Genomic DNA, 12,124 nt, shown 5'->3' with positions numbered 1-12,124 from the left:
CATCCCCCGCCCCAACCGCCCTACCATCGGTGGCCGGGCCTTCAGCCTCTCAGCCCCTAGGCTCTGGAACTCTATCCCCCAGTGCCTTCGCCGCCTCCTCCCTTTCCTCCTTCAAGGCCGGTCTCAAGACCTTTCTCTTTGACCGTGCCTTCAGCTCCCCTCTCGACTCTCTACCCCCTCCTCGCCCCCTCCCTTCCCTCCCCTCACCCTGACCATTTACCCCCAATGCTCGGGTCCTGACCCAACTGTACAGCGCCTCGGGATGTCCTCCCGACGTGAAAGGCGCTGTATAAATGGAATCTTGTTGTTGTTGTTGTTGCTTCACATTTTAAGCAGATGATTCTCTAGCTTCATCAGAAATGCTTCTAAAAGCCAGTACAACAACAACAGAAAGTATCAGGATTTGTGGAACTGTATGGCACCATGGAGTGAACATATGGAGAGGAGAAGATGAAGGAAATTGGTGGCAACAAAGGGTCACTGTGCCAGGTTGATCCAGTTTGACAATAAATTCTCCATAACTATGTTTTATTTGAAGAAAATGTAGATTAAAACAAAATGACATCTGTCAATGATGCAAATATGTATGCAAACATGCCGGGTTTTGCCCACAAATCATATAGTCAATTCACTTTACAGTATACTCTGTGAAGAGCTTGGAGACGTCTCGAAGACCTGATAAGACACTATATCAAATGCAAGGATTATTCTTATTATGTATTGACTTAAACATAACTCCAGTGCTTCATTCAATTCTGGAACCAACTACGCCTTAGGGCAAACAATCAGGTATGGATGGATCTGTTCATACTGTAATTAAAGATCAGCTCTTATGATCTCAACCTCCATTCTTAGAGCAAAGAAAGTCTTTACCATCAATGGCAGAAAGCCACCACAAGGTGGTACACTATATCGGCTGATTGAGAATAAAGGATGATCTGTGCAGATCTGCAGTTTCCATGTAGTTTTGCACGTGCAGTGCTTTACGATTTAACGTTAGTAAGTGCAGGAACTGTAATGTACTGTACCTTCACTAAATTTTATAGCTGGGGTTCTCTCTCCCTATCATTGACACCCACTTTTTTGTTGGGGGTACACAGATGTGTTACATTTCCTTACAAATGAAAATGGTAGTTTTGGTATTTCATATAGTGCCTTTCACATCAAGAGGATGTCTCAAAACACTTCACATGATTTACTGTAAAAAGCGGTGACTGTGTATTTTGTAGGAAAGTATGGTAGCCAATTTCCGTACAGAAATGTCCCACAAATATTCCTGAAGTGAATGACCAATTTTAACTGGGGGATTGTTGGTCAGGATACCAAGAGAATCTCTTTTTTCTTTTCGGATAGTGCCATGGAATCATTAATGTTCGCCTGAACAGCAAATGGAACTGTGGTTAAGCATCCCATTCGAAGGACAGCATCTCCAATAATACATAACTCCCCCTCCCCCAACATCCCAACCAGGACTTCACTGGAGTGTCAGCCTGCTAAATTTAAAGTCCTAGCATCAGGTTTGAACCCACAACTTCTGACCCAAAGGTACGAGTGTTACCAACTTAGCCAGGCTGACATCCGGCTTTTGAAAACACTGATCTTCATTGTAGAATTTAAACTGATATCTGGCAATTTCAAACAACATTCCTTTTAACTTGCAGCACTGAACCTCCTTAAAGTTGTACTTTTCTAAAAGACATATAGGATTCAGCATGAGTTATTTGTACATATTTACCATTGATAAAAAAAGGAAACACTTTTCAAGTGTTGTATTATCATTGACTTACTCAAGGTTGAAATAATCTGTCTTGATCGTTATCAAATGCCCTAGACATAAAGATTGCTGATAAAGTGCATACCAGTATCATTCAGATCATGAATTTATACCCAAACATAATGAATCAGTTCAAAGAATTACATTCTGTATGTACAAGCACCAAGACGAGGAAAAAACTAACCTAGAACCTTCACTCTAACAAGAGGAAATAGGAGTCCTGTAGCATAGTGGTTAGCATGCTCGCCTCGCAAGCGAAAGGACCCGGGTTCGGTTCCCGAGTGGTACAAAACCTTAAGTATGTTTCCTTATTCCACACGCCTCTGTTTGCCTAGCAGTAAGTAGGAACCTGGTTCATAGTCAATTGGTGCATCACTTTCCCTTTATAATCCCTTCAAAATAAAATAAAGTAATAATTGGATCACTCAATCCACGACTGTTTGTGGGACACTGCTGTGTGCAATTAGCTGCCATATTTCACCCACAAAATATAGTACACTCAATTCACTTTAGAGTATAATCTGGGAAACGCTTTAAAATGTCTCAACAATGTGCTAAGGCACTATATCAAATGCAAAGATTAGTATTGCAGTTCTGACGAAATGTCATAGACCTGAAACATTAACTAATTTTTCTCTCTCCATAGATGCTGCCTCACCTGTTGTGTCTTCTGTCTTTATTGTAAGAATTATTATTGTTATAAATAGGTGAGACTCTGCTCAATAATTATTTACCTGGCTTTCTCTCCTTCCATTGCTCCACACAACCGCTACTATTTGACCAAGTGACTATTATTAATGTGAGTCTTGTTAGTAAGTTTCAGCATGCAAGCGCTCTGAGACGCCATCTGGCGTGGAGGGCGCTATATAAATCCAAATTGTTGTTGTTGTTGTTGTTGATTGGGAATCCATCACAGCTGATCTTGATCCTATTGCTTGCATAAGCACATTATGCAGTAGGGGTCACTCATAGTGACCAGGACTGGGAATCTTGGCTAATGTTGACCAAGATTACTGTAGCCAATTCCAATGCTTCTGGTGCAATCCCAAGTTAGATCAGCTAAACCAGCAATAGAAATTGAACCTGTGGTCAAGCTTGGCTGGGATGCTCACTGAATAATATCCTAGCCACAATAAAAGTCCAAGGTTTGATCATTTGTCTGTTCTATGTTAGCTATGTTATCTAACACTGAGCTCTATAATTGTTCACAGCACCTTGGCTTAGAGAGGAAAAATCCAAATACCCACAAGGAAAAAAATTACACTCCTAATGTTACAAATGATTTTGCTGAAGAATAATCAACGTTAAATGTGAATCACAGAGTTACCTTTTCAACCTGATCAATACAATGCAGCGAGCACAATAAATGAAATTCATGGTCAACTTTAATAATGGAAAATGCAAATGAATGGAAAGCACAAAGTAAAATTCAATGCAAATGTTTCCAGTTATCATCAGTTATACGGCAGGTTTTTAGGGGGTACTGTCTTCTTAAAACTGAAATGTTGAAATGAAAACGTTCACAAATCGGGATGTGTTGCACTGAAATCTTGAATCTTTCAGTCTGAATCCAGGCCTCCCACCTCTGAGCTGTTGACTTGCCTGTTCCATCACATTGATTTGTAGCGCTGTTGTCTCGATCCACTGTGCTGGAAAGAGAAGAGTTCCTGAGGCCAGATGTGAACTGAGAAGCTTTCTCTTTAAGACACTTCTCCTGCGTGCCCCATAAGGTTGATTAGAACTGTTGTCAACTTGATCAAGAGTGTTGAAAATGAAGAATTCCCTAAAGCTGGATTGAAACCAGCAACCAGCAACTATTCTGGTTGAAGGCATAAAATGTAAGATTCAGCTGCATGCACTAGCTGAGTACAGTTGGCCTACAACACAAAATAAAACTATAATATTTGAAGTTGTACGTTACTAATTGGAGCAAGAGAATTTAATGTAATCTCATCTCTTCCTGGGTGGAAAATGATGCTTGTTCTGCTAATAATTCAGGGGAGGGTAGAATTATTGATAGAAGATTTGGCAAGTTCAAGGAAAAATGAAACCTAAAGCCATCAGTTAATCAAATTATTGCACTTCCTGCAATCCAGTCAGCTTCACAATTTATCATTAGTTGTCACTAAGTTGATAGTCGGAAGAGAATTGTATATTTGTCTCAAACCATTTCCAATTTGAGAGGCATATTCACATTTGGGCAGAAGGTCATTGTGGTTGGTTTTATTCTGTGCTGTAGAAGTTGCCATGTTTATGGGAAGGTCATGGAGAAGGGTGCCAAGTGAGGTCAGAGGTTATCACATCCAATTTAGTTTTAAAAAAGACCATGGTTTGTCATTTTAACACTTTATGTCAATTTTAATACTTTAGAACATGCCTGTTATATCTTAGCTAACTCTAAATTCTGACCATCTAGAATTTTTGAAATGTTTCTGTTCTGCACTGAAGGTGTCAATTCATGCCATGGTTTGTCTCAATCCCATATCTCCCTAGTTATGGAAGTTTAGTTTGGGATACTCTCAGTTTGGATACTATTAAGTATGGTGATCAGTTTCCACATGTGTCAGACACCTGCCTGACCAAAACAAAATGCCTAGTTATAAATATACAGTGCTTTTTTTGGTCAGCCAGGTGTCTGACACATGCGGTAACCCATCACCACGCTTAAGAATATCCAAACCAAACTGAGAAGTCCACGCATCCCACCTACACATGGAAATTCCAGTGATAGATTGTTGAAATGGAATGTGCACTCTCTCTCTCTGGAGGGACGCATCCGACTTACCTGGCGCATTTCGCCCACAAAATATACAGTCAATTCACTTCACAGTATATTCTGTGAAGCGCTTTGAGATGTCTCAAAGACGTGATAAGGCGCTATATCAAATGCAAGGATTATTATTATCACCTAATTCTGCAAAGTATTAGACGCAGATTGGCAAGAACCAAGGCTTGGGGATCTCAGAGTTTTGGGGTGAATGAAACACTACCTCCTTTCACCCTCACACTTGGACTGACACATTCCTTCAAGAGTAGTGAGTGTTAGTTTCTTATCCCAACAGAAGACTCTGTCCCAGAGTCAAAATCTGCCTTCTTCCAGCCTAAGTGAATACAAATTTCAAAACAGGATTGTAACATCAGGAAACAGTTTACTCACTGATCAATACGACAATCTGGAAGAATCTGGGAGTTTTCCCCTGTGATTAAATAAGTACAACTGAGAAAATGGGCAATTAGGGTCTAATCTCAGATAAATTAAATTTGTAACCAATTTTACAAGTGAACTAGTCAAGGTATGCACTAATCTAACGTAGAACCAAGCTAGTTATCATACCTCCAGGGGAATGTAAGAAATTGGTTTCCCTTCATATAGACAGATTTCCACTTAAGTGCTGACTGGCATTGTTTATCTAAAAACAGCTGTTAAATTGAAATTTGAGTCTAATTTTTAGCCTTGCACAGAACTCCTGAAAAGACCAACTATCTCTTTGAAAAGAGCAATACAATATTTGTATTTCAATAATCTGTGATGATCAACTAAAATGAAGTGATCTCATTGTTTGGGAAGAAATAGCAGTGGTGGTTCATATTTCAAATGAGTGATGTTATTCAATGTGTGGAAGTTCTTGTGTTCATCAGGGGTAAGCAGTTGGACATGTTTATAAACTAAGGGAACCTTAAGCTAAGGGATAATTGTTTCAGGGTTGAAGCTGTTTCAGACAGTGAGATAAATTGGGGACTTGTGACTGGGTCGATGCAGACTTAGTTAAAACATTGAAAAAATAAATGGACACATTCCTGATTCAAAAAGATTTCCCTGAAGGATACAAGAAAGAGTTAGCAACGATCTCCATTTATCAGCACCAATTGATCATCAGCTAATTGCTTTCCAGTGATCATCTTCAGGTGGGAGGATGTGTTAACTATGATTAGTTCTGTATAAAAAGATGGTAAACAATGGATTACAGGTAAGAATAAATCTTGAGTTTTCTTGGTCTCATTCAAGTTGCGAGGGATTGTCATGTGTAAAATAAAAGCATTTCCCATTTCAAGCACCTGGTGGCTGCACTGAGGGCTTTTGGTCAGTTACAATGTGAAGCTCTCTCTTTACTTCACCAGTTCCCACCTCAGAACAGCAGCCCTGCTTTACTGGCCAGTGTAAGATATTTCTAATTCGAACAGTTATTCTGTCTGAGTGTTATTTAGTACAAAGGGCAATTTTGAGCTGTATGTCTATAGTTGTTGAGCTGGGTTGAGGCTATGCAGATTTATTTCATGTCAAACTCTTACATGGAATTAAATTGTGAGACTTATTCAGAGTTTAGATAATTTTATGTATGTTGTACTTCTACTTTTTTTAAAAAGTAGAACTTTTATGACTATACTCTACTATCACATTATAGAAATGCCTTGTACACCCTGTTGAACTGATTGTGTTCCTTCAAGTGTTGCAGAGGGTGCTACACTTTACAAAAACTTCTTTGGAACATTTTGACCTGATCAAGCACTTTATCAAATACAAGGATTATTATTATATATGTCTATATATATATATACACACACAGTCTCCAGTGCTGAATGTTAGAATGTTTGGTGGGGATTACACTGAAATATATAAAATCTTAAATGATATAGACAAGTAATCCTGGAATATTACACTCCTTCCTGCTACAGATGTTCACGTGGCTGTGTTCCCTCTCCCTTGCTTGTATTTTGCCCGCGCGTGTGTGTGTCCCGCGATATTTCATTTATACATTTGCCTTTTCTTTCTCTCCCTCTAGTGTTTCATTTCTGTTCTCTTCCAACCAGTTTATCAATTTCAATGTTGTCACCCATGTCATCTCTCTCTCTCTCCTTTTCTCTTTCTCTCACACACATTCTATTTCTTATTTTCTCATCATTCCACCCACTCATTCTTTCTCTGTTTGACAGTCCATCTCTTTTCTACAGAGATGGCAAAGATCAATACTAACCACTCAACCAGTTAAATATTTTGCAAAGCTCCTATCAATCAGAGCACACAGTACAGTAAGCTCTGCCTTATCCTGCACACATGAATAAAATCACCCGTTAAATAATTTCTTTAAATGAAAGAGAAAAAAAGGATATAAAATTTAAATGTGTGGTGGACGCGATATAATCTGATTAATTCTTTTCTTTCCTTTCCTCCTGAAGGTATTGATTAATGATTGACAGTTCCATGGACGTGGAGTCCAAGTGACCATGTAGCATGTGTGACAATGTGCATTGGCAGGTTGTGTAACCCTGCTGAGCATTACAATTGGATCCAGACATATATTTATTCCAGCAGGGTCACTGGATAGGGATCAGGTACAGAAACATCACTTGAACCACCACCCATCCCAGCCCAGAACCACTGAAGCCAAATCAGAAGTAAGACTGCTAAATCAGCACAGACGAGCCCTGAACCTGATACCTTCCAGATTGAGGATTATTTTCACTAAGATGTTCTACGTATTTAGACATACGTTCTTCGATGATGTTCATCAGCTCCAAAACTGGATGCACCACAGATTGAGAGTGTTTGGGCTGCAAACGGAATTGGTATCTGCGATGTTGTTGAGGCTCAGATTACTGTGACAAATCCTCAGTATTAAAGCAATCGCGCTGTTTACTTACAAGCTGTCACCTTCTGCTGTTCCTCGCTCTGACCAAGCAATATCACCACAAATCTAGATTTTTTTGTAGCTGTTTATTTTTCAAATCCAAATTGATCCGTTAGAGATTCAGATTATGTGGATCAAAGGGAACTGAAACCACTTTTGCAGTTTGTTAATTTTTGTTGTGGGCACTTTCTTTATGGACAGCTGAAAAATAAATCGTACCTGTATTGGTAGAACTATATATATTCTAGAATTGAAGTGTATATTTACAGTGATGTAAAAATGAATAAATCACAAATATGTTTGTAATGAGAAGCCCCCAAACCATGATACTAAAATCTTTTATCTAATTTTCCTCTAATGCACCATTGCTTGCTGAGTTTTCCCTATAAATATTCCAAATGAACTCTCTCCTTGCAAACCAAGGATACAATTCAGTCTCTGTGCCAAGATCTGTAAAGGACTGGAGACATCTGCCAGAATTGACAATATAACCACCAATGGTGTTTAACTCAGCTTTTCATTCAGTCCCATTAATAGGACTGGTGCCTATGAAAAGCTTGGATGACTTCAGCCCCGTGCCCTTATCACTGTCCCTGCTTTTCAAAGCTGCCTCCAGCCTGAGGTTCCAATCCTCTGATTAGCCACAGGCCCCTCAGTTTCTGTAAGTCTGTTTCCATGTGATAGTTTGGAGCATTTCTCATTAACAAACACCTTCCCATCTGCTAACCAACTTACCAGTCACATTTGTACTTAATGACTCGACTGTGATTGGCATCTTGCCTTCTGGGGAAAGACCCATTGCAGATGCCAGCTGTGTCACATCTCCCAAATAGCACCAAATAGAAAGTACTTCACCCGGTGACCTTCTGGACATTAACATAACACAACTTGGGTAGAACCAAATTCCAAAAAACATTTGTCATTCTTTCTGTATTTATTCTTTCCCTAGTATTGATACATAGTGATGAGTCTGGTCTCAGGATTTATGTATTGGGAATATAAATTGAACAATAGATTTACATTAGGTTTATTAATTTGTGTGATGCTGCTGGTGCAAATTAGATGCTACCTACATAACAGTCTATATTGTACACAGTTTTATTTCCAGCCTCCTATTCTTTAATTTTATGTTTCATCTTCCATTTTTTAGGAAGCCATAAAGAGCTTTGGCATCACTATTTCAAAACAGTGACGCCTTTCTCTGGGTGAATCTGGTTTCTGTTCCCCTCTTAAATCAAATTTTCAAATTAATAGGATGTTCATTTTGCTGATGCAGATTATAATAATCCTTTTATTTGGTACCTTTCACAACAGGATGTACCAAAGTGATTCACAGGATATATTGTAAAGTGCAGTGACTTTTATATTTTTGTGGGTGAACGCCTTTATATGACAACTTTCACTTCACTTCTAATCAATTATTTTTATATACATATTAAAAAAAGTGTTTTTATGCTGCCTCTATGAGGTTTATGCTGCCCAAGATCGATTACAAATATAATGTGTGACAGACAAGCAAAAGATTCCTGTGACACAGCAAAAAGGATCTATTCCTGTGAATTTCAGGACCATCTGCTGGTGAGGACCTTGTGTCTTATTATTTTTAAAATTGCTGCTCAGCAAGTTAGGATCAAAAGTAACCTTTATCATCATTTCAACCTGCTCAAGTCAGAAATGTTAACTGAAAGGAACTAAAATCCACAATGTTTTACAGTATTTCCAAACTGTAATGTCTTGTCTGCAGTGAATATGACCCCCACTATGTTCCGGTAATCTAGTTTACACTGTTCCTGCTGTTCTGAGTGAATCTGGTGATTTCCTCCCACTGTTAACTTAAGTGTAGAGTCTGTTGCTTTGTGACACCAGCAACAGGGTACAGAATACAAGTGCTGTCAAGGCTGGTGGCTTTGAAGAATCTGTTCCAGGGAACAATCTTGTCTTGTGATTTGGAGGCCAGTCAATTAAAGGGAGACAAGTATCTAATCTGACTGATCCTTATTATTTGAATTAGATTGCAGAGAGCAATCAGTCTTTAATACCTTTTGAAACTGAACAGTTTGAAATAGTGACTGGGAGGGTAATTATTGTAATTCCCGTCCCCACTGACTCTTGCAGATACAAAGCAGGGTAAATCTGATGAATAATGAGTCACTCGAAGTGTAACCATCTGACTGTAAAGGTACAGTTCACAAGAACGTAACACACCAGCTGCCCATTTATTTCGCAGAAGTCAGAAAACCCTTCAGGCAACTGAGCTTCAGCTCAAAACCTGTTTCTGTGAAATTAATGATAAAATCTCCTTGTTGATGTCCCACACATTTATCATTCAGATGTTTTATCCAATTCTCTTTGAAATGTTATGGTATCAGCCTCAATTACCACTTGTGGCAAAGCATTAACCTTCTGCCTAAACACATTTCTCCTCTCCTCCCCTTCCTTTATTTTTAGTGATAATGCTGATCTTATACCTCCCTTGATAGCAATTTTTCCAAATAATATCTTTTACTAGCTCTACAACAAGTCTAGGTTGACATTCCGAATATGTGCTGATGGGACTACTTTGTTGGTGGTGTGTCCTTTGGATGAGACATTAAACCGAGGTCTCACCTGCCTGATAAGGTGGACATTAAAGATCTTATGCCACTATTTAGAATGGAAGTGAAGCAAAGTGGGTGAGAGTTGGGTCTGTAGAGCGTTTGATCTGAGAAGATGTAAGGCAACTTTATTAGGATAATGGAGGCAAAGCTGATGCTTGTTTTGTACAGAAAATGCAAGATTTAGGAGATTTTGGCCTCGATGAGTGCCGGGAAGCCTATATGTGTGAACTACCCAACTGTGAACTCAAGTTTCTCCCGGTTGCCTGGCCAACAATCCCCCAGATAAAATTTTGTGACTGTTTGTGGGACATCTCTGAATGAATCTTGACTTCAGTGTTCATCTACAAAATACAGACAATGCATTTTATAGTAAATTCTGTGAAGCACTTTGTGATATCCTCCTGACATGAAAGGTGCTGTATCAAATTCAAGAATTATTAAGGATTATTATTATCTATCTCCTCAAAATCTTTTAAAGTTCAGACACTGTTTAGCCAACCTCCTGTGGTTGTTTTTTTCTTTCATTTTACTGCTTTTTGGTTTAATTTAGTTAAATATATTGTTTAGAAGTGATACGAAGATGCTAATCAATAGAAAAATTAAGTAGAGGGGGTAGAGAACAAAGAGATACATGATGTAAATGCAATGAAAGCCATTTTTTTCTGTCTTTCTTCCCCACATCCAAGCTATGACCCGCTCTGCCTTCCCTCACCTCCGTAACATCGCCCGACTCTGCCACTACCTCACCCCTCAGGCCGCTGAAACTCTTGTTCATGCCTTCATCATCTCCAGGCTCGACTATGCAAACCCCCTGCTTGTCAGCCTTCCCAACTCCTCCCTCCACAGGCTGCAGAGAATCCGGAACTCTGCTGCCCGTGTCCTCTCCCGCACCAAACTCCGTGACCCAATCTCCCCCACTCTCGCCCGACTCCATTGGCTCCCTATCCTTCAGAGGATCCAGTTCAAGATCCTGGTCCTTACCTACAAAGCTCTCCATGGCCTCACCCCACTGCGACCTCCTAGCCCACTATCAACTGGCCCGCTCCCTCTGCTCAGCCGGCTCTGGCCTGCTCCATGTCCCCCGACCCACCTGCCCCACCTTTGGCAGGAGAGCTTTCAGCCACTCTGCCCCCAACCTCTGGAACTCCATCCCCCAATCACTCCACCTCACCCCCTCCTTAGCCTCCTTCAAGTCCGGCCTCAAAACCCTCCTCTTCGACCATGCCATTGGCCACCCGCCCTTCCCCTCCCCTCCCTTCTCCACCTGTGTCCCCAGCTCGGGTCTGAAATACTGTACACTGTTCAGCGCCTTGGGACGTCCTCCCGACGTGAAAGGTGCTATACACATGTAATCTTGTTGTTGTTGTTTGCCAGGACACGTATATTTTGTGTGAAAAACGTAGGATGATGTTGATAATAATAATGATAATCCTTTGATTTTATGTAGTGCCTTATGTCATTGAGGCGTCACCAAGTGCTTCATAGAATATATTTAAAATGGATTGACTATGTATTTTGTGACGTATTGGGACCATTTGGGAAACTGAGGGGTAGGCAAGGTGAGATGTCCCGAATTGCATATTTCTTTGTAAATGGGTGCTCTGTTGTTGTACCAAGCAGTGTTGTAATATAGATTATCATTGTACATTTGGGACATTTAAATCTCAGCAGTACACACAAGGATTCATTGAAGTATTGAGTGGGAATCGCCACAGTGCATTAAATGGACTTGTGTGAATAATGTTTCGTTTCTTGTCATTTAGAAATGGACTCTGCACTGAGTTACAAAGGCATCACATTTTTTTTACTGAGAGTGACTGTGCAGCAACTGATATACAGCTCTCTGCCTGAAGGCTGCTTTCCTATGGAAGCTAAATGCCAGATGTTGCAAGACTAGCTGAATTGATGTTCAGTTGTTTAAATCAGCACAATTTGTACATTTCATGGCTTTTATGAGGCGTTTCAGCTATTACCCACGACACCCTGAGGGGATGTAGCATCTGGTTTTAACAGCAGTTTAACCATTAGACCAATCACTCAGCTTCCTCCTGAACCCGCTTTATTCTTCATCCCATCACCAGCCTGACAGTAGGGCACTGACTGCGTATCCGTGTAGACACTCCAAA

Source organism: Callorhinchus milii, unplaced genomic scaffold, assembly GCF_018977255.1.
Source record: "Callorhinchus milii isolate IMCB2004 unplaced genomic scaffold, IMCB_Cmil_1.0 Scaffold13, whole genome shotgun sequence".
Taxonomy (NCBI): domain Eukaryota; kingdom Metazoa; phylum Chordata; class Chondrichthyes; order Chimaeriformes; family Callorhinchidae; genus Callorhinchus; species Callorhinchus milii.
The sequence above is the reverse complement of the archived record's forward strand: the minus strand, read 5'-3'. Positions refer to the sequence as shown.